The sequence below is a fragment of the Helianthus annuus genome, chromosome 4 (assembly GCF_002127325.2).
Source record: "Helianthus annuus cultivar XRQ/B chromosome 4, HanXRQr2.0-SUNRISE, whole genome shotgun sequence".
Classification (NCBI taxonomy): Eukaryota; Viridiplantae; Streptophyta; class Magnoliopsida; order Asterales; family Asteraceae; genus Helianthus; species Helianthus annuus.
Window position 1 is genome coordinate 161,765,799 of NC_035436.2, and position 23,997 is coordinate 161,789,795.

Genomic DNA, 23,997 nt, shown 5'->3' on the forward strand with positions numbered 1-23,997 from the left:
AAAAACACCCAATTCAGAAAACCGTCATGAAAATACCCAGTTAAAAACGCCATAAAACACCCAGTTTAGAGAAACGCCATGAAAAAACTCAGTTGAAACGCCATAAAACACTTAGTTCAGAAAAATGCCATGAAAATACCTAGTAAAAACGCCATAAAAACACCTAGTTCAGAAAAACGCCATGAAAATACCTAGTCTAAAACGCCATAAAACAACCAGTTCAGAAAAACGCCATAAACCCCTGTTAATTTTTTTCGAAAAGTATATCAATAGTATACTCGTTGGAAAGATAAAAAAACGTGAGTTTTATGGTGTAATTTTTTTTTCGAAAAATAATCACGTATAAAAAAGTTATTGTCGTTTAAATATGATGGGGGAAAATGACATGTGATTATTATGTGCACCTTTGTTTGGATCTTCTTATTTTACCCCTCTTGTTAGTTCCAATGCCCCTATTATTTACAAAAATGCCACCGTATCAATCTCAGCCACAAACCACTAAGATCTTGTGGCTGAGAATCGTTCTCATCGTTCTCTCAATTTGAGGCGTTCTCTCCTAATCCTGATCCTGTTCCTATGTGTGTATATATATATATATATATATTACAGGAAAAGGATCCGTTAGAAACCACTCTTTATTGCGAGAACCGCGAGAACCAATGTGAACACAACAAAAAATACCTAAAAAAAATCTAAAAAACACATAATTTTTTTAATATTTTTTATAAAAAAATCACTATATTTCGTTATTAAAAAAAATTGGCTACTAAAAGTAGCGATTTTTTCATAAAAATATTAAAAAAAAAATTTTGTGTGTTTTCTAGATTTTTTATAATTGTTTTAGGTTTTTTGGGGGTTTAGTTTTTAGCATTTAGCTTGGTTGGGGGGGGGGGTGTTTAGGTTTTGGGGGTGGGGGGTTGGGTTTTTTTAGGTTTTTGGTGGTGTAGTGGGTTTATTTTGTTATGTTCACATCGGTTCTTGCGGTTCTCGCAATAAAGGTGGTAAGCAATAGTTTTGTTATGTTCAAATGGATCAAGCACACAAAAATGTGAAAATTGTTCAAGGGTGTTAAGCAATAGTTTTTAATTGGAGTTGTGTTCTTAATTCACTTGCGTAAATGACCTTAGGTTTAACAAGTGGTATTAGAGCCTGACGATCTAGGATCAGTTCCGTTATAGTTTACCAATTTGTTTCAGGTTCGTAGTGTTTCTGAGCGAAGGTGTCCAACTTCCGATCAAAGTAAGTTTCCGATCGCAGGCGTATAGATTCCGATCGCGGGAAGTAACTGATCGAAGGGAAGTCAAGAAACCGAAACAACGGCAGAGTGACAGGTCCTAGGAGGAATCAAGAAATTGCGTCAAAGAAACTAGAAACAATGGTCAACGTGCATCAAATCATATCTTCAAGGTCAAGATCTTTGGCAAGTGGCCAACAGTACAGAGACGAGACAACCAACAAACGATATCAACGGTGCCATCGGGAAGTGGCAAGTGAAATCAGGTCGGGCGATATTCATCATCAAGACAACAGTTGATGAAGGTGTTTTTGATCACATTGAAGATCTAGAATTCCCAAAGCAAGCGTGGGATAGAATGTTGTTTATATCTGTCCGAGTGCAATTCCTCGTGTAATATGGGTCTATTAACCAAACATTCTGATTTGAAATGGTTTTGAAAGGTTTAACCCAATTCGACTAGTTTATATATTTTATATTATTTAAACTAGTCGTATGCGTAAATACGACATTTGTTGGTCGAATAGGTCTTTGATGAGTTTAGGTTTTGGATTTAGTTAGCTTTTAGGGTTAGGTTTTTGGGGGGTTTAAGTTTCGAGTTTAGTTTTTAGGTTTTTTTTTGGGGGGGGGGGGGTGGGGGGTTAGGTTTTTGGGTGGTGCGGTGGGGGGTTTAGGTTTCGGGTTTTTGGCGGGTGGGGTGGGTTTAGGTTTTTGGGGGATGGGGTGGGGGGTTTAGGTTTTGGGGGTGGGGTGGGATGGGATGGGAGGTTGGCCGCTTTAGGTTTTTCATAGTATTGCACATGTGTAGTACTAATTATTATTTATTTATTTTTCAAAAAAAAAAACGTTTTCTTGTATTTTAAGAATGCTAGATTTACAGTAAAAAAATGTTAAAAAAATAATAAAAACTTTTGGTGTCTTTTTAAAGTTTTTTTAGGAGTTTTCGAGTTCTCGCAATAAAAAGAGTTTACGCTTGAACCCTCACTTATATATATACATATAGGAGAAATATCCGTTAGGAACCACCTTTTATTGCGAGAACCAATGTGAACACAACCAAAAATACCTAAAAATAGCTAAAAACACATAATTTTTTTAATATTTTCCTTACTTTAAATTCATTATATTTCTTTATTAAAAAATTTTTTGGCTACTAAAAGTAGCGATTTTAAAGTAAAAAATATTAAAAAAAAAATTGTGTGTTTTTAAGATTTTTTTAAGTTTTTTTGGGGGTTTAGTTTTTAGCATTTAGCCTGGGTCGGGTGGGGGGGGGGGTGTTTAGGTTTTTTTGGGGGTGGGGGTGGGGCCGGGGGGTGGTTAGGTTTTTTTTAGAGGGTGGGGGGTTTAGGTTTTTTAGGTTATTTTATTGTATTTACATTGGTTCTCATGGTTCTCACAATAAAGATGGTTCTCAAATGAACCTTACCCCATATATATGTGTGTGTGTATGTGTGTGTATATATAGGATTAGGTTCATGAGTGAACAACTTCTTGAGAGTAATTAATTAAGTGAACTAATCTTGGCTCTTGATCATTTTTTAGATTAAAAGGGTAAGATTGACATTAGCCAATTACTTTTAATTAAAATCCCTTAATTTTCTCCTCTCTTAAATCTCTCTCTCTCTCTCTCTCTCCCTCATTTTTAATTATTTCTCTATTATTTTAATTATAAGAGTTTGAAGGGCTAATGTTTCTTTTTAAATAAACTCTTATGTTCCTTTTAAAATTAAATATTAACCCAAATTAAATTATGTTTTTTAACATATGTATATACATGTCAGTATATAAAAGACTTATACACTTGTGTATTATTACATCTTGTTTACACAGGTCGGTATATACGTGTGTACAGTAATTCACAAGTGTACATCAAACATTCAATACAAAAAAAAAATTCTGAGATATCACAAAAACAGACGATATACACAGGTGTACATCGCATTAAAAACATGACAAAATCAGAATACACCTGTGTACTTCGCATTTAAACAGAGCAAGGATAATGAATTTAAAATAGGAAAGATATTATGGATAAGGAATTAAAATGGGAAATATGTAACTGATTTCAATTATTAAGATAATGATTTAAATCTTATTTTTTTTATAAAATTACTTTCCTATTTAATTTATGAGAGAGAACATGATTTATGCAATCAATTTAAGATGAAAATTACACATATATCCTTTTTATATTTAATTAAATGGAAAAAATTAACCACATAATTACCATCATGTCACTCATCTAAATCTCAAGATCATAGAAATCAAGGGCCAAGATGAGTTCACACAGATCACAACTGAGGGGGGGTGTTCACTCTGAAACCTAATCCTATATATATATATATATATATATATATATATATATATATATGGGAGGTTCATTTGAGAAGAAAATTAAATTGAGAAGAAAGAACAAAGGGTACAATTGTAAAACATTAAATAGTTTTTCTCTTTTTTCATTTATTATTATCTTTAACTAATTAATTAGTCATAAAGTCTATCATCATCCACACTAAAATTTTTGCTTACACACATCAAAACTTATCCTACACATATTGAATTTTATCTTACACAGCTCGTAATTCATCCTACATACCTCGTAATTCATCCTACACTTTAATTTAATTTTTTTTCTTCTTTGAAATTTTTTTTTTTGAAAATAAGTTACAAATTTAATGTACTTAGCTATTAAAAATGAAGACTACCAATTAATGTTATATCTAAGTTTACAAATATACCCTTACACTATATTAAATACAAAAATTAAATGAAGTAAAATAAATGATTCTTATTGGTTGAAAATTGTTCTTTTAATATAGGGGGTGCTAAAATGAAAACCACCCCCAGTTAAGAGAACCACAAGAACCACTTTCCAACCATTGATCTTGGGAGATATATGGATGAGATTAAAAGTAATAAAAACAATATTAAATTCTTTTTGTCTTATTATGTTTTTAATATTTTAATGTTAAAAGGGAAGTTTAGTAAATTTGTTTGTTGTGTCTTTATTATATTTGTTGTTTTTTTTACTTTTTTGCCTTATTAAATTAATTGTTTTTTATTAAAATCAGAATTTTTAATTAAAAAACATTTTAAAATATGATTTTTTTACAAAAAAAAAAAAAAACAATTTTCAGGATTTTTTTTTGCAAAAAACGTTTTTACGTTACGCCCCGTTTTTTACTCGTCGTTTTTTCGCCCAGTTTTTTACCCCCGGTTTTTTTACGTGCCGTGTTTACGCCCCGTTTATGCGCCGTTTTTTACGCCCGGTTTTATAAGATTCGTATTTAAGCGTCGTTTTTTTACGCTCCATTTACGCCCGGTTTTTTACTCGCCGTTTTTTACGTCCGGTGTTACGCGCCATTTTTTTAACGCCCCTGTTTTTTACGCCGCGTTTTAATGCGCCGTTTTTTGAGATTCGTATTTACGCGCCGTTTTTTTACGTTCCGTTTTTGCGCGCCGTTTTTTACGCCCCGTTTTTTACGCCCGGTGTTACGCGCCATTTTTTAACGCGCCGATTTTTACGCCCCGTTTTAATTCGTCGTTTTTACTACCCCCCATTTTTACGCCCGGTTTTTTACTCGCCGTTTTTTACGTCCGGTGTTACGCGCCATTTTTTTAACGCGTCGTTTTTTACGCCCCGTTTTAATGGGCCCTTTTTTGATATTTGTATTTACGCGCCGTTTTTTTTACGTTTCGTTTTATGCGCTCCGTTTTTTGCGCCCGGTTTTTTACGCCCGGTGTTACGCGCCATTTTTTTAATGCCCCGTTTTAATTCGTCGTTTTTACTACCCCCCCCCCCCCCCCCCCCCCCCGCGTATTTACGCGCCGTTTTATCACCCGATTTTTTTACGAGCCATTTTTTAGGCCCAGTTTTTACGAGCTTTTTTTTACGCGCCGTTTTTTCGCCCTCTATTTACGCGCCGTTTTTTTACACACACGTTTTTTAACTTTTTTTTTACGAAAACTTTTTTACGGTTTTAAACTTTTTTTTACAAAAAAACTTTTTACAAAAACTTTTTAACAAAGAACAAAAATTTATACGAAAACTTTTTTACGATTTTAACATTTTTTTACAAAAACTTTTTTTTACATACACGTTTTTTTAACTTTTTTACGTTTTTTTACGAAAACTTCTTTTACGGTTTTAAACTTTTTTTTTACAAAAACTTTTTTACCAAAAATATTTTAAAAAAATTTTTTTATAATTTTTTTTACCAAGAGACTTTAAAGAGGAGAGAGATATGATTTGATGGTTTTGAAGAGAGAGAAATTGAAATACTTTAAAAAAGACTTTAAAGAGGAGAGATAGATGATTTGATGGTTTTGATTAAAGGACTATATTATCCTTTTGTTTGTCATTATCTGACTGGTGGATAGTGGTTCTCGCGATTCTCGCAATTGGGGTGGTTTTCATTTTAGCAGCCCCCTATATATATATATATATATATATATATATATATAGAGAGAGAGTAGGGATATGGTAAAAAGTGTTTAAAATGTGAGAAGGGTAAGAAGTGTTTTAAACCATTAGATATTTGATCTAATGGTTGAGATCAATAGGATATAGAAATGTAAATTGTGTTTTAATTAGAGGGACCTTATGTAAAATTGAAGGGCAATAGTGTCTTTTTCAATGTTTGAAATATGGTAACCGTAACCTACAAAACCAAAAATACCTACATACTCTCTTTTTTCCTTAAATATAGGAATTAATGATTCACCTTAATTGTAGAAGATCTTTGGTTACATATTCTTCATACGTTATCATAAAGAGATCTATAATCAGATTCATGGCGTGGTGTTTTAAAACAACTGGATAAATTGACTATGATTCAAGTCATGGTGTTTTATGTGGAGACATTGTTCATGTCGTGGTGTTTTAAATATCTATGATTCAAGTCATGATGTTTTATCTAGAGACATTGTTCATGTCGTGGTGTTTTAAACATCTATGATTCAAGTCATGGTGTTTTATCTCGACACATTGTTCATGGCGTGGTGTTTTATCAATACAAAACATTCCCAGATTTTAAAACACCATAACTATGATTCAAGTCATGGTGTTTTATCTGGAGACATTGTTCATGGTGTGGTGTTTTAAACATCTATGATTCAAGTCATGGTGTTTTATATGGAGACATTGTATAATCAGATTCATGGCGTGGTGTTTTAAAACAACTGGATAAATTGACTATGATTCAAGTCATGGTGTTTTATCTAGAGACATTGTTCATGGCATGGTGTTTTAAACATCTGGACAAAAATACTTTATGTCCTTTCTTTATTTTATTTCAATATTATATCTATGGTTTGCATTCACCTTGCATTATTGATCTTTATAATGGGATCAGCCGCCATCTACAATGAAAACAAATTGTTTGTTAGGTAGGATATCATATGCAAGAAATCTCCATGAATGATGTAAAATATGTGCTTCTTCTAGGTTGCCACATATATAATTGCAGGTCAATATTTTCTTTGTTTGTATCCTCACGTTCATCGATTATAAAGATATGTATCTCCTAAAATAACTCCAAAACCGTTACACACAATTAATTGATAAGAAAGGTAAATTACTAATGTACCCTTTTTAATTAATTAAGATAAAGGACACTTGTCATCCCCAAATTATTTCTCACACTTCTTACAAAAGTAGGACTTTTTACAGGATCTTTTACCTACATATATATATATATATATATATATATATATATATATATATATATATATATATATATATATATATTATAGGGCAATGATTCTTAGAGAAGTCCACCCTATTTGAGAAACTTAAGAAAAATTCTGAATCACACATTTTCGTAAACTTTTCATAATATATACATATGTATAGTATAAAATTGACTATATACATATATGTAGATTGTCAAATCTTGAATTATATACATATGTATATAGTCAATTTTAAACTATACATATGTGTATATTACGAAAAGCTTAGGAAAATTTGGTGCAGAATGCTTCTCAAGTTTTTCAATTAGCCTAGTTGGTGTGCGTTAGGTGTGATATAATTTTATTAATATTTTGAGTCAATCTACGCATTAGTCAAGTTTTAAATTTATAAAACACGATATTGTACTAACACTAAACACACACTTGGGCAAGTGCACCCGTCGTGAGTGTAGTATAGTGTTGGTAAGATACCGAGGTCATCCAAGGACACAAGAGCTTTTAATACCGGTTTATCCTCAACGTCTAATCGATCTAAATTTTTGAGAAAAGTTTTGAAACATGAAAATAAAACTAAAAAATAAAAAGATAAATAAAATGAAAAACAAACAGACAAGATAAAATCACTTGGATCGAAATCATCTTTAATGTATCCTTTGATGATTTTCGCACTTTCGGACTTTTTAAGAGATTATCTTAGTTATAGTAGTAGCTACCTCTTTTGAAGGTGACGTTACCCTCAACCCAGTGGTTTGAGTCAGCAGGGATACAATCCCAAAGGGTCGGAATATTGAAAGATAATTAAATTAGTTATTAATGCGAAAAGTGGTAGGCCCCTCTTTTGAAAGTGATGTTACCCTCGGCTAAGTGGTTTGAGTCAGCAAGAATACAATCCCAAGAAGCTGGTTTAAAGTATTAATAGTAGTTTACATATGAGGGGTTCAAGCTATTCGCACCCCCGCCATCCAATACCGTTGGGCATTGAAGGAGGTCCTAGTAAGCTTGAACCAGGTCCTCGCAGGATCTATACACTGAACGAGACAAGAACTTTACCAAACCACCCTCCTAACCCCCTTTCAGGTAGTTAACGTGCTTTATATAGATCGTAAAGACACGAATGAGCAAATCAATGACATCATGAAGAAATGGTAAATAAAATTCACCATCAACATAAGAAACTAGTTATTAAAGTCATTAATACAAACCAAAATAAAAAGTGGCGAAAGATTAAAAATCAAAAGTAATACATTAAAGACTTGTCTTCACCGAGTGATGTAAGAGATTAGCCAAACATGGCCTTTGATTGACACAAACTCTTATGATCAATCTTAGATCCCGAGACTACTACACACTCTAAAGATGGATGACGGATGATGGTGGTGGGTGTTGGTGTTGTAGTGGTGGTGGAGTGGTGGCAAAGTGGGAGAGTAGTGGTTTGCCAAGGGATGCCTTTGAAGTGAACCAAGCACCCCTATTTATAGCCAGAACAGAGCTCTGGCCATGGCCCCGTGTCCAGCCAACACGGCCCGTGGCCATCATCTTCTCTTCCTTCATTAATTGCAATTGTCAGCAGGGGGCCCTACACGACCCCGTGTCTTCTAGACACGGCCCCGTGGTCAACTCTTTGCTGTACTATCAAGATTCTACAAATCCTAGAGTTGATCACGCCCAGTGTAGAGCTGTGCACGGCCCCGAGATGGGCGTAGAAGCTTCTGCAGGTTTGTCTTGTTGTGAAGGGTCCTGACCACGCCCAATGCTCAGCTAGGCACGGCCCCGTGGTCAGGTTATGTCTTCTTGTGTTTGTCTTGGGAGACTACAACACACTCTAAAGATGGATGACGGATGATGGTGGTGGGTGTTGGTGTTGTAGTGGTGGTGGAGTGGTGGGAAAGTAGGAGAGTAGTGGTTTGCCAAGGGATACCTTTGAAGTGAACAAAGCACCCCTATTTATAGTCAGAAGAGAGCTCTGGCCAAGGCCCCGTGTCCAGCCAACACGGCCCGTGGCCATCATCTTCTCTTCCTTCATTAATTGCAATTGTCAGTAGGGGGCCCCACACGACCCCATGTCTTCTGAACACGACCCCGTGGTCAACTCTTTGATGTACTATCAAGATTCTGCAAATCTTAGAGTTGACCACGCCCCTTGTAGAGCTGGCCACGGCCCCGTGGTAGGCGTAGAAGCTTCTGCAGGTTTTTTTTATTGTGTAGGGTCCTGACCACGCCCCATACTCAGCTGGGCATGGCCCCGTGGTCAGGTTCTGTCTTTTTTGTTTTTGTCTTGGGAGATGCTGCCGAGGGGTCGGGCATGTTACTTTATTTCTTCTTCTTGTATTTATGTTGGTTTTGGCTACTTATTTGTTCATTTTGTTCTTTTAAGCTTGTTTAGTCCTGTAAATTCAAAAGAAAGAAAGAAACACGCTTTTTCCAACATTAGTACTAAAAAAGGGTTAGTTTTATGCCTCAATTGATGTAAGTTATATGTTGCATTTTGCACACATCAAATACCCCCAAATTTGAATCTTTGCTTGTCCTCAAGCAAAACTCTTTAATATGTGGCTTACACACCCAAATGGAAGAGGTAGAGGAGAAGTTTGTGACTTATCTTGAGTGTCGAGAATCCAAGATCTTTATTAAGTTTTATTTTTATTTTATTTACAATCCTATTCGTCATGATTTATTTAGAACACTTGTTAAGAAAAACTATTTATTAGGGCATAACATGCCTTTTTAAAATTCCACTTATATACAAGTTCACATACCTCACGGGAGATCACTCAACACTCGGCCGAAGGTGTATTTTTGTGAAACACTCGATACCGACATGGAACTTACTTCTACCATATGCTTGCCAAGCAATCAAACCTCCTCTTTTTTAACTATAAACCTTTGCAAATATCAAGAGGACTTTGGGGAAGGGTTAGGCTTGGGCTAAGGGTAGGTGGTTTTTGGTTAGCAAAATGGCGAAAAGCGTAAAGAGCGTCGGTTGTCGTAAAACTTTTTATTTATTTAATTTTTTTATGTCACAAGATAACCGATCTTTTTACTAAAACAAATGGGTTTGAAAAGAAAAAGGTTTTGGTGGGTAATGGGTGTTTGTTTTTCGGGTTTTGAAATGAAAAGGTTTAGGCTCAAAGGTGTTAACTAGGGGGATTTTAGGTTGTGGTGTAAAAAAGATGAAAAATAATGGTTTTGAAAGAAAATGGGTTAGTCCTAATGCCTCCATCATTTACTTACTTGGGTTTAAGTCGGTAAGGACCGGGAATGTATCGTCTTGGCAAGTTCTAGAGTCGTAAGAACCAAGCTGCTATTCACACAATAAACGAAAATGAGCATTTAGTTTAAAGATGTATGCATGTATGCTCAATAAAGGCTCAAAACTTACTTATTGTGGGAATGGGTTTATAATGTGATCAAGTATATATAATCAAATTTTTAATAGATTTGTCATGCCTTTTCATAATTTTCTTATTTGGTTCTTTTTATCACGACGCTATCGGTTGTAAATTTGTAAAAACATAAGCTTTTTAGAACTTGTTATTCCCAAATTAACCAAGACAAGTAAGAAAAATGAAAAAAAAAATTGAAAAAAATTTGGGTGATTAGTGGTTCCAATAGAGTTTTGTGTGAGGCTTTGTTATTTGGACTGCAAGATTCAAGTTTTTAGTATCCCCCCACACTTAAATTACACATTGTCCTCAATGTGTCCCAAAAATAAGTTTTAGGTTGATTGATATGTGTAAAAGGGTGTTTAAAAACAAGATTTTATGTTATTGGGGTCTAGGCATCTGGCGACGACCCCGTGTGGTCCAGGCACGACCCCGTGGTCAGAGTGCTAGTAACAGAAATTAACAAAAAGCTGGCCACGGGGCGTGTTCAGTGAGCACGGCCCGTGGTCAGTTACCTGATCTGGGACTTTTTCTGCAGAGCCTGGGCACGGGGTGTGTTGGGTTGAGCACGACCCCGTGCTGCACATGCTGGAATGTTGGAAAAGTTGACGGAAGGCTCTGTTTACGTGCATCGGGTGTGGTTTTAACGTCCCTTTGGCAATTTTCATCTTCCCTCATTTGTTAAACCATTATATAACATCCAACACCACAAAATAACTTAAACAATCATTCATTAGAGAGTGCAAGATGCGTAGGTTCTAAAAAAATTACAAAGTCCTAAAAATAAAAATAAAACTACAAAAGTCCTAAGATAGATAGGTATGTCCTAGAATGACAGAAATTTAAACCACGATGAAGTTCTACCCTAGATGTTTTCATGACAAGAAAAACAAAAACCCTAAAATGATTTTCCGATGATTAAGTGCTCTTAGAACTTCCATCCAGGGGGTGCTTCCCCAAACGTCGTTGAGCCACTCCTTAATCTCCCGAGGGAGAAGGAAGAGGGGCTCATTGTCCACAACCTCTTGTGGGGGAGGTGCGACAACCACCGGAACCTCGTGTAATGCATCTATAGGAGGTTCCGAAGGAAGGTCATCCCATCCGGTTGGGTTAACAACTTCTTGCGTAAGGTTCCAATCCTCTTGTGGGAAGATCGGTTCCACGGGTGGCATAGCAAGAATGTTCAACCATTGGTGCAAAAGGTTGATTTCTTGGAAGCTATTCTCTAATACCACCGTCAAGTAGTTGATACGGTCAATGAGGACTTCCTCCACCGATGTCATTTCGTCGAGGGCCTCCCTTAGTGCACACACATAGCGGACAAGGGTAGCTTCGATCGACGGTCTTTTTTCCCTTCGATTGTTTCTTGAGTTGATTGAAGATGTTCCACTATTTTGGCTCGACATACTAAGAAAACAAGACGAAAATTTCAAAAGTATGAAAATGAGACTCCGGCCACGGCCCCCTGCCCACTGGGCACGGCCCCGTGGTCACACCTCTGCAAGTGTTTTAACCAAGAAATATCATTGTTTTAAATTATTTTTCTATATTTTGAAACATTTCTGAACATAAATAACTTAAAACAGTGTTGTAAAACTTATGTTTAATAAGATTCCTTGGTTAAAAACCTTGCAAATACTAAAATAAAGCTTGAAGTTATGAATGTTTCAAGCTCTAATGGAGGTTGGAGAGTTTTGGAGAAGAAGGTAAGTGACAAAAAGTCACAAAGACAAGATGGTTGGAGAGAAACCTTCTTGAAAATATACCTTTTAAGGTATGTGTGAAGATCCCAACAAATCTTTGTCTTTAGAAAATGACAGCACACTGACCACGGCCCCATGTTGGCTGGACACGGCCCCGTGGTCAGACAAGGTTCTGACACTTTTTGTCTGTATTATTGGCACGAGGTGTGTTGGCCTGCACACGACCCCGTGGTGAAATTTGAGGTGGGCACGGGGTGTGTTAACCTGAGCACGGCCCCGTGGCTAGAGTATTTATGAAGCATCGTCTTATTTTAAGGTTTTTATTCAGATCAGGCGGTTCCTTACTGGAGGGAACAACACCGAAGTGCCTAAGGTACCTTAATTGCTCTTGATTTAAACAAGAATGCAAGAGGTTATCGGAAAGGTAAAACCTAAACTACTTACCGGTGGGCGAAACCAACCTTTATTCCCCTTATCTGGGCTCTTGTTAAAGAAGGTATATGTCGAATCGCTCAGGTCTATGAGCGCATCGGTAGGGGCCGATGGAGTCGTCGATGTTGGTAGAATCCGAATGTGGCCCCAACATTTCTCCTTGATAGTTGTCTTGTGATGAATACATTGCTTTCATCATAAGCTCTATTTCTTTTATTTTTAGGAGAATTCTTTCTTCGATTCGACATAATTTTTCGGAGGTTATGTTGGTTGGAAGAGATGGTTGAGGGCATTCGGTTGGATAATAATGATTGTTTTTACTTTCGCCCATCTAAAGGTGATTACAGGAAAACGATGGATCTAAATAGTGGGGCTCATAATTTAGAAAGAAACATTCTAAATCTTGATGGAATCCACCACATATTTGACACCACTCATCGTAAGAGTGGCGAAAGTAAAAATAATCAATATCATTCATATTTTTATCAGAATTTACCAACCGTCGGGATCTTACGGTCCTGTTTTCAGTAACTGGGAATTGGACACGGGGGCGTGTTGAGTGGACACGGCCCCGTGGTCAGCTACTGTCTGACTTAAAACAAAATTGCCAGTAAGGGAGATGGACATGGGCCCGTGTCTGGCTGAGCACGACCCGTGCTGAGTTCTGCAGAAATTGAAAAACTAAGAAAAATCCTAAAAAAATCCTAAACAAAATTAGAGAAATGAATAAAAATGATTAGGCCGTCGATTTTAAACTTTCTTAAAATCCTTGTGTCCCCGGAAACGGCGCCAAAAACTTGGTGTGTGTTAGGTGTGATATAATTTTATTAATATTTTGAGCCCAATTTACGCATTAGTCAAGTTTTAAATTTATAAAACACGATATTGTACTAACACTAAACACACACTTGGGCAAGTGCACCCGTCGTGAGCGTAGTATAGTGTTGGTAAGATACCGAGGTCGTCCAAGGACACAAGAGCTTTTAATACCGGTTTATCCTCAACGTCTAATCGATCTAAATGTTTGAGAAAAGTTTTGAAACATGAAAATAAAACTAAAAAATAAAAAGATAAATAAAATGAAAAACAAATAGACAAGATAGAATCACTTTGATCCAACTCATCTTTAATGTATCCTTTGATGATTTTCGCACTTACGGACTTTTTAAAAGATTATCTTAGTTATAGTACTAGGCCTCTCTTTTAAAGGTGACGTTACCCTCAACCCAATGGTTTGAGTCAGCAGTGATACAATCCCAAAGGGTTGGAATATTGAAAGACAATTATGTTAGTTATTAATGCGAAAAGTGGTAGGCCCCTCTTTTGAAGGTGACGTTACTCTCGGCTAAGTGGTTCGAGTCAGCAAGGATACAATCCCAAAAAGCCGGTTTAAAGTATTAATAGTAGTTTACATATGAGGGGTTCAAGCTATTCGCACCCTCACCATCCAATATCGTTGGGCATTGAAGGAGGTCCTAGTAAGCATGAACCAGGTCCTTGCAGGATCTATAGACTGAACGAGACAAGAACTTTACCAAACCACCCTCCTAACCCCCTTTCAGGTAGTTAACGCGCTTTATATGGACCGTAAAGACACGAATGAGCAAATCAATGACATCATGAAGAAATGGTAAAGAAAATTCACCTTCAACATAAGAAACTAGTTATTAAAGTCATTAATACAAACCCAAATAAAAAGATTTGTCTTCACTAAGTGATGTAAGATATTAGCCAAACATGGCCTTTGATTGACACAAACTCTTATGATCAATCTTGGATCTCGAGACTACTACACACTCTAAAGATGGATGATGGATGATGGTGGTGGGTGTTGGTGTTGGTGTTGGTGTTGGTGTTGTAGTAGTGGTGGAGTGGTGGCAACGTGGGAGAGTAGTGGTTTGCCAAGGGATGCCTTTGAAGTGAACCAAGCACCCCTATTTATAGCCAGAACAGAGCTCTGGCCATGGCCCTGTGTCCAGCCAACATGGCCCATGGCCATCATCTTCTCTTCCTTCATTAATTGCAATTATCAGTAGGGGGCCCCACACGACCCCGTGTCTTCTGGACACGGCCCCGTGGTCAACTCTTTGCTGTACTATCAAGATTCTGCAAATCTTAGAGTTGACCACGCCCCGTGTAGAGCTGGGCACGACCCCATGGTGGGCGTAGAAGCTTCTGCAGGTTTGTCTTGTTGTACAGGGTCCTGACCACGCCCCATGCTCAGCTGGGCACGACCTCGTGGTCAGGTTCTGTCTTCTTGTTTTTGTCTTGGGAGATGCTTCCGAGGGGTCGGGCATGTCACTTTATTCCTTCTTCTTGTATTTATGTTGGTTTTGGCTGCTTATATCTTCCTTTTATTCTTTTAAGCTCGTTTAGTCCTGTAAATTCAAAAGGAAGAAAGAAACGCGCTTTTTCCAACATTAGTACTAAAAAGGGTTAGTTTTATGCCTCATTTGATGTAATTTATATGTTGCATTTTGCACACATCAAATACCCCCACACTTGAATCTTTGCTTGTCCTCAAGCAAAACTTTTTAACACCCAAATGGAAGAGGCAGAGGAGAAGTTTGTGGCTTATCTTGAGTGTCGGGAATCCAAGATCTTTATTTTTATTTTTTTTACAATCCTATTCATCGTGATTTATTTAGAACACTGGTTAAGAAAAACTATTTATTAGGGCATAACATGCCTCTTTAAAATTCCATTTATATACAAGTTCACATACCTCACGGGAGATCACTCAACACTCGGCCGAATGTGTATTTTTGTGAAACACTCGATACCGACATGGAACTTACTTCTACCATATGCTTGCCAACCGATCAAACCTCCCCCTTTTTAACTATATATCTTTGCAAATATCAAGAGAACTTTGGGGAAGGGTTAGGCTTGGGCTCAGGGTAGGTGGTTTTTGGTTAGTGGTTAGTAAAATGGCGAAAAGCGTAAAGAGCGTCGATTGTTGTAAAACTTTTTGTTTTTGTGACGTTTATTCAAACTAAGCACATTCAAACAAGATTTCTTTGAGGAACTTGTTTGGTTATTGCAACATTCTCTATTTTTTATTTATTTTTTTTTTCATGTCACAAGATAACCGAGCTTTTTACTAAAACAAATGGGTTTGAAAAGAAAAAGGTTTTGGTGGGTAATGGGTGTTTGTTTTTCGGGTTTTGAAACGAAAAGGTTTAGGCTCAAAGGGGTTAACTAGGCGGATTTTGGATAGTGGTGTAAAAAAGATGAAAAATAATGGTTTTGAATGAAAAATGGGTTAGTCCTAATGCCTCCATCATTTACTTACGTGGGTTCAAGTTGGTAAGGATCGGGAATTTATCGTCTTGGCAAGTTCTAGAGTCGTAAGAACCAAGCGGTTATTCACACAAGAAACGAAAATGAGCATTTAGTTTAAAGATGTATGCATGTCTGCTCAATAAAGGCTCAAAACTTACTTATTGTGGGAATGGGTTTATAATGTGATCAAGTATATATAATCAAATTTTAAATAAATTTGTCATGCCTTTTCATAATTTTCTTATATGGTTCTTTTTATCACGATGCTATCGGTTGTAAATTTTGTAAAAACATAACCTTTTTAGAACTTGTTATTCCTAAATTAAACCAATACAAGTAAGAAAAATGAAAAAAAAATGTAAAAAACTTAGGGTGATTAGTGGTTCCAATAGAGTTTTGTGTAAGGCTTATTATTAGGACTTGCAATGTGACAGCTCGGAATTCCAAGGCTCTTTATGCACGTATCATTTCTATTCATGTTCTGTTGTACGTTGTGAACTAGTAATTGTTGTGGGAACTATTGAACATGCTATTGTATACTTGTTATTGTATATCTGAATTAACGTCAAGTGCTCATAACATATGATGATAACCGCACTTGGGCCCTCGGCCCAGCTCCCTTGAGCCGAAGTGAAACACAAGAGGGCTTGGCCCACTTACTCAAAATCAGCGCACATAAGGTGTGCGTGACTCTCATGGCTTCATAAAGCACAATGTTAGCAAACCTATTTCTTTCTCCCTTCTACACATCGACGGCAACAAGAGTCATCCACCCATACCCCTCAGTTGTGATCCGCTCCTCTATTATTCCACATCATCTTTTACACAAGGTCAGCATTTAATGTGTTGCTTTATGATGCATCCTTTCTGTTTATGGTTATGCTTGTGTGTGAATGCATGATGTATGTTTGTAGAAATTTCTATGGTTTATGGCTTAATAGAATACACAAGAATTATGTAAGATGTTTGGAATTGCCGATCTTGATCGGATCCGAAGGTGATGATGAATAACTGATGTTGTGTCATAAGCTTGATTGATAAACTACGATTTTGGAATTGACATAAAGCTTTGTAATCTGTTAATCATGTGCAAATAGAAATCATGGTCATGTGTTACAAATTTATGAGAAATAATTATCGCATTTGTTACTATGTTGGCCGATTTCTTATGGTTATGAGTCTATATGAAACTGTTAACAACATGATTGGGATTGTGGCACAAGGATGGTTAACGAGTTAATCAGATAAGGAAGGGTGTGTATTGATAATTATGGTTAATTACTAATTAATGAAAAGGAAACTGCTATGGGTTTAACTATGCACCAAATAGATAGGGGATGTGGTTGTCGGTTTCAAAATCTTTGGGGTCAACCACACATTTTAATTTCAGTCGCACAAGATAACCAAATCGCACAAGCACACCGAGTCGCACAAGTTGTTGTGGCTCGCACAAGGTATAGTCTAATCGCACAAGTATTTGGACTGGTAATTATTTGGGCCGGGTGTTTGGGTCGGATTGCACAACATGGCTAATCGCACAAGTTGTTGGGCCGTAGCCCAGCATGAATCCCACAACTCGGGTTGATCGCACAACCGGGTGGCAGTCGCACAAGACAGTTGGGGCTTTGTGCACTGTTGGGCCTTGGGTAGCACTCGGATCGCACAAGGCCATTCGGGTCGCACAAGACGTGTGGGCCCGAATGCCTGGGCCGCACATGGTTTTGTTTAATGTTTAGACTGTTATGTCATACATGTATATGAACTTGAATGTTAGTTGTATGTCATGGAGTGTGAACTTGTGATATGAACCTGTGAACGTGCTAAACATTTGACATGTATCACTGGATGAGTCGTATCGGGCGCAATGTGATAATTATGTGAAAGTAGGACATATGTTACTGTTGGATTTCATGAACGACTGTTATAACTCATATACTGCTTGTGTAATGTGAATGTGGAATACGTGATACATGTACATATGAAACTAACTGTTCTTGGTAACCACGATAGGGTATGGTTGACCAACTTGGTACGGGTAACGTGATGTAACATACCGAGCAATCTAAGCTGAGTTCACTGCACTTTTTCCAAGCATGCATCCCGGGGAGGGATATCGGGTAACGTTCCAGGGAGGAATGCCAGGTTAATGGGATGTTGGTTAGTACTCGGTTTCTATCATATAAAACCCCTACATCTACCGATAGTTGCCGGGATGGCAACGAGGTATTTAGTTGATAGCGCTATTAGGATTGGCACCCTCACACCGTGCCGGAAAGGACGGGCGTGAACTATTTACCTTGACCACTTGACCAATGCTTTGATAGAGGCATTGGGGTTTGGGCAAACACATCTAGTAGCCACTTACGGTAATCGAGTTAATAACAACATCAAATCAAATCATTGAACTGTTTTATACACATATATGGTAACTTAACGCGTTAACAAACCTTTGAACTCACCAGCGTTGTCTGACACACTTGTCTGCATGCTTGCAGGACTTTAGGGTTATAGCATTGGGAACTTGCTGTCTGGAAGGCTGGAGTGGTCATGGGTCGAGATACATGGAATCGCAATGCAAGTCTAATGGTTTTTCGTACATGTGGTTTAGAAACACTTAACAAACGATTTATGCTTCCGTTGTATACAATGAATGATATATATAACGTTTTGTAATACTTTATGTTAATGAATGAAAGCTTTATTTAAATATATGTAAGAGTTCAGTGTGATTGGTGGCTAAGATCCTGGTACGTCACACGCCTCGCGGGGGTTTCCGCATGTGGTATTTTGGAGGTGTGATAGTTTGGAATCAGAGCCACTGGTTATAGTGAACTTGGTTTTAAAACGTTTTTATAAAACCAGACTATAACCAAACACTTCTGAAAAGAACAATACGACCATGACACTCAGCTCCAGATTGCAAGGTTCGTCTTTTTCGCCTATTGTGTACATTGCATGGCTAGTGTACACTTGTTTATGATGTAGCATACAGACACATACTCGTCACTATAGCATAACTACATGAATTTCATGCTTACATTATGATGCGTCGCTAGTATGTCGTAGTCCTTAGATTTCTGCGATCTTGTCATTATGACAACCTCCGTTTGGCATTGTGTTTGAGGAACCATTTGGCATGAGTTAGGAGGAACTGAGATGAGCGTTCAAATCACAATATTATTTTGGGTGCACACATAATAATAATGTGGGGTGCATGTGAGTCCCAGTGAGGCTTAACAAGTGAAAAAGGGATTCTGCTCTGTTATTTGATCAATGTGAAACGTAACAAGCCTATAGGAGTCATAGCAGCGATTGTCTCCTACTCGAACGTGATCTTTTCACTCCTCTCTAAATCCTTTCGAATCTCGATGCCATCGAGTATTACCTGAACACCCATCTGAACGTCTATCGAACCGTGTAGAATGTTAGGTTCTTGTATGAACGTCTCTGAGTTGGATGTTGCAGCGTCAATGATTGGTCTATACCTTTCACACTCCTCTTCGGTTGCTGAAACTCAATGTACTGACATCTTAGATCCCGAAGTGCGATCACTTCTACAACGCTCTTGCAACACACCGTGTGTTACTCAATTGACTTGCAAGAACGATGGACAGGAGGATGAGCGTGGTACTTTACCGACCTCCGTATTTGAACAACCCTGATTATCGGCGATGAACACCAGCGAATTGGCTTCAATCGAATCCTTAACCCTAGTAAGCGACTTATGGGAGACGACTCTTACGAATCAATCGGGACATAGTCGATGACGATTAACTGTAGAGCGGAATGTGTAACCGCCCGCACCATGAGTAGTGCCTTAGGACGTGACGCGAAATGTGAAAAGATGGACCCTGTTGGTGAAAGAACGCGGGACATCGTTACAGGCAACAACATCAGAGGAAACAGTCGCGGCAACATCAAGGTACTCGTAATCGTAGCCTACAGTATGGAAATGAAGGTGCCTACAGCATGGATTAGCCGTTGATAATTCAAAACAACAACACTCGAAATGATGCTCATGGAAGGACATTTAGGATTGGCATTGGCAATGCCAGGCATAATAGCAACATGATAGCTTGGATGGGTAGCTATTCGCTTCGTTCCTGATCTGTTTGCCCCTGATGCTCTTTGAAACCGAACCTGTTGCGGAATCGACTGATGGCAAGTCAACTGAAGCCACATATGTTTGTCGGAATGCAAACTCGACCTTGTGGAACAAGTGTTCGACATCGACCTTCTTTCTACTACCCTTGATAGTTTTGATGCAGTAGTAAGTATGGATTGGTTATCCAGATATCGTGCAGATATACCCTGTGAGGAGAAAGTTGTCGCCTGTCACAGAGTATCCGAGTGGTACAGAGGTTACCATCAATTCAGCAAAGAAGGCTAGAAGTGTCCACGGAAGGAATACCCCGCTATGTTAGGCTAAGGAAAAGAGGATCGTGGATCCACCAATTGTTCGCGGTTCCTTCCTATGTGTTATGAGAAGAACTATCAAGTTTACCTTCACATCGGCAGGTGGAATATCATATCGGTATCATGACAGAAGCAGCCCTTATTACTAGTACCCCTTATTGACTGTTGGTGCATGCATCTGTCGACTTCGTCTTGTATCGAGTCTTAGTCTTAGATTGTTAGATCAGGGCACGTTTTACGAGAAAATAGAAGATTGTATGTATCATAGGAGATAGTTTCGCTTATAAGGACATAGGAAGTTTAGCTTATATGTCAACATATAGTTCCGCTTGAATGTCAGCTAAAGGTTTCGCTTGTATGACATGTATACTGAAGCGAAACCTCAGCACATATATATAGCCTCATAAGCGAAACATTTAAAACAGGTCTTGTAACTCGTACCGAAGTTCTGCTGGATCGAGATTTGGATGTAATCAGTGTCAAATCAATGCAAAAAGGTGTTTAAAGTGATTGCTAGCTGTTTCTACGTCAATTACTTGTTTTCCGCACCTGTAATTGACGAAAACTCCTCTGAACGACTCGTTCGGGTCGAGACACAATCCTACAATTGGTATCAGAGCTTCAGGAGGAGGAGTTCTGCAAAAAATAGCTGGAATTTGTCAAGATTTCTCACTTCTACACCTTCTTTCTTCAGTTCAGAAAGTTTCACCGGTCAAAATCGGCTCAAAATTTCAAGGATTGTGCGAAATAGGATATAGACAAATCCTGGAAAGTTTGGTGTTAAAATTCGCATTAAAAATGGGTCAAATGAACTTCCGTGTTGGTTCCGCTTATACGGACACTTCATAGTTTCGCTTGAGTGAACGTGTTAGTTCCGCTTATTGTTACACTTTATCCATAGTTCCGCTTGAGTGAACGTGTTAGTTCCGCTTATTGTTACAAAAGTTCAAGAGGTCCGCTTCAAAGTTCAAGAGATCCGCTTCAAATATCAAAGAGATCCGCTTCAAAAACATCCTAGGTCCGCTCCAAAGTTCAAACTGTTCCGCTTTTGTGTACACTTCAGAGAAGGTTCGCTTATTCGAACCAAGTAGATCCGCTTATTCGACATCACTGGTCCTCTCGTTGGAACATCTTATAGATCCGCTTGTTTGAACATCAAGTGGTCCGCTCGTGTGAACATCACATAGATCCGCTTATTTGATCTTGGATACTTTCGCTTTTCTGTCACATCTTCGAAGATCCGCTTTTGTGAACATTTCAATCAATCTGGTTCGCTTTTAAGGCTGTTAACGAAAATTATTAGAATTTGAAAATGGACGAGGAATTTTTCAATGCATTCGCTACACCAGTTACCCCAATGAGTATTGTTCAAAACACGATGTTGGAAAACGAAACGGGAACAATGCAAAAACCGCCCAAACTATTGAATATCGAGGACTATAAAGGATGGCAAGAACGGTTTGAAAATTGGGTACAAGCAAACTACTTGGATGCTTGGGAATGTGTGGAAACGAAGTATATTAGACCAAAGAACGACGATGATGAGGAGGTTGCGATTAAAGATTTGATTGGAGATGATAGGAAGAAATACAAAAACGAGAAAATGATGCTAAGTTTGCTACAACAAGCCATAAAGGAAGATATTTTAGTGTTATTGCAGCATAATGGGAGTTCATATTTGATCTGGAAAGCGTTAAAATCAAAATTTAAAGGAAGTGAAGAGATGGTTAAAAACAAGAAATCACTTCTAAAGAAAGAGTTTGATTTATTTCGTGGATTGAAGAATGAAACTACAAAGGAACTCATTGAACGATATTGTAATTTGGTAATGTGCATGAAAAGATTGAGCATCACAAAAACAAACGATGAACTGATTGAAAAATTGGCTGATGCATTACCCTATGAAACTTGGGGAATGTTTTTGATGATGTTGAGAAACAAAAAGGGGTTTAAAGACTTGACATTGAGCAAATTCATTGAAAAGTTAGAAGCTCAGGAAATGGAGCAGAGAAAGATTGTTAGAATGAAAGATTTTGATGGTGAACAAGATATTGGATTGTATTACAAAGTAGGGGTGAACGCAAAATCTACAAATCTATCTCCAAAAATAGAGACTGCTTTCAATGCCAAGAATTCTCCTGGAGGTTCATCATCAGGATCAAACAGCAAAACAAGTTTCACATCATTTCCGTCGTTTGATCCAAAGATTTCAGCAACGAAAAATGGGAGAAAACTTCAGTGCAATATTGTTTTGAATCTTGAGAGTGATCAAGATTATTCAAAGGAAGTTGCGAAAAGTCAAATGTCTTTGTTAGGAATGGTCTTAGAATCTTATAGTTGTTTTGTTGCAGGTCGTATCGGAAATCCAATGCTAACCAAGGAAGATTACGACCAGATAGATGCTGAAGAGATGGAGCTGATGGACATAAAGTGGTGTTTGGCTAGCGTGTTACAGAGAGCTGAGAAATTCAAGCAGATCACGGGGAGAGATGATCTTCGTGAGGCTAATGTTTCTACTTTAGATTTTGACAAATCTAAAGTCACTTGTTTTCGATGCAGGGAGAAACGACACTTCAAGAGGGAATGCACCAACCGTGAAGCAAGTGGAGCTCAGAATCCTTTCAACAACAACAATGATTACTATCGGAAAGCCATCTATCACCAAGTTGGTCAACAATCATCTCAACAACATAAACATCAAGCTCAAACTGCACATGGAAGAGATGTGATTGAAGATACTGGAAAAAGAGCTTGTGTGGTTAATCAAAATGAAAAGAAATCATTCAACTGGGATAATTACATATCATCTGATGGAAAAGCTTGTTTGATTGATCAAGATGATGAAAAGTTGCCCGAGGGATTTAGCTGGGAGAATTTCTCTTGGGATAACTACATTCCAGATCAAGCTACAGCTCATACAGCTTTTGTTGCCAGAATTGAAGAAGACAGTGATAGCGATGATGGCACTAAGTATTATGCAAAAAGAATGGCTGAACATTTGAAACAAATGGCAGAAACTGATAGTGAAGATGAGAAAGTCAAGAAGAAAAAGAAGAAGATAAAAACACCGGTGAGCAGTGATGATGAAACAACTCCGGTGATTCGAAAGAAAGTGAAAGTTCCAGAGTTCAAGATTGATGAAGAAGCTGTTGCTAAGAAGAGTCCAATAATTTGTGAAAATTGTGAAGTTGTAAAGAAACAAAATAGTTCTTTGATTCACAATATGAACAGATTAAAGGAATCTTATGATGTGCTCAACAAAGCGATGAACATGTACAATAACACAAGTGAAGAGCAAGCAACTGCAATGAAAACACTTCAGGGAGCTTTCATGGTCAAGCAAAAAGTTGTAAACAACTATATTGAGAAGTGTGCTGAACTCGAACAGAAACTGGAACTTCAAAGAATTGAAACTGAAAGAGTTAACCGTTTATTAAAGAGTTACTCATGTTCGTCTTATGTCATTGACAGGATTTATCCGATGGATGAAAGCTTGAAGGCATTTGAGGACAATGATGTAATTGAAGGAAAGAAAGGTTCTGAAGAAAAGGTTGAAGAAAAGACTCCAGTGAAGAAGATTAAGAAGAACAAAGACACTGAAAAGACGTCATCTGGTAAGAACCAAGGTTTCAGTTACAACAGATGTCCACCCCCGCTGGAAAATGGATATCTGGCTAGAAATCCAAATGATGAAAAAGTCAAAAAGGCAACAAATTTACAGTGGGAGTCGGAGTCGTCAGTCAATCTACCAGATAGTATTGATGTTGTGTTTACATCGTCTGACACTGATCAACAGTCTCAATTGATGAAAAAAGTCGTGGATCATGTGTTAGAAAACGATGAAATGGAG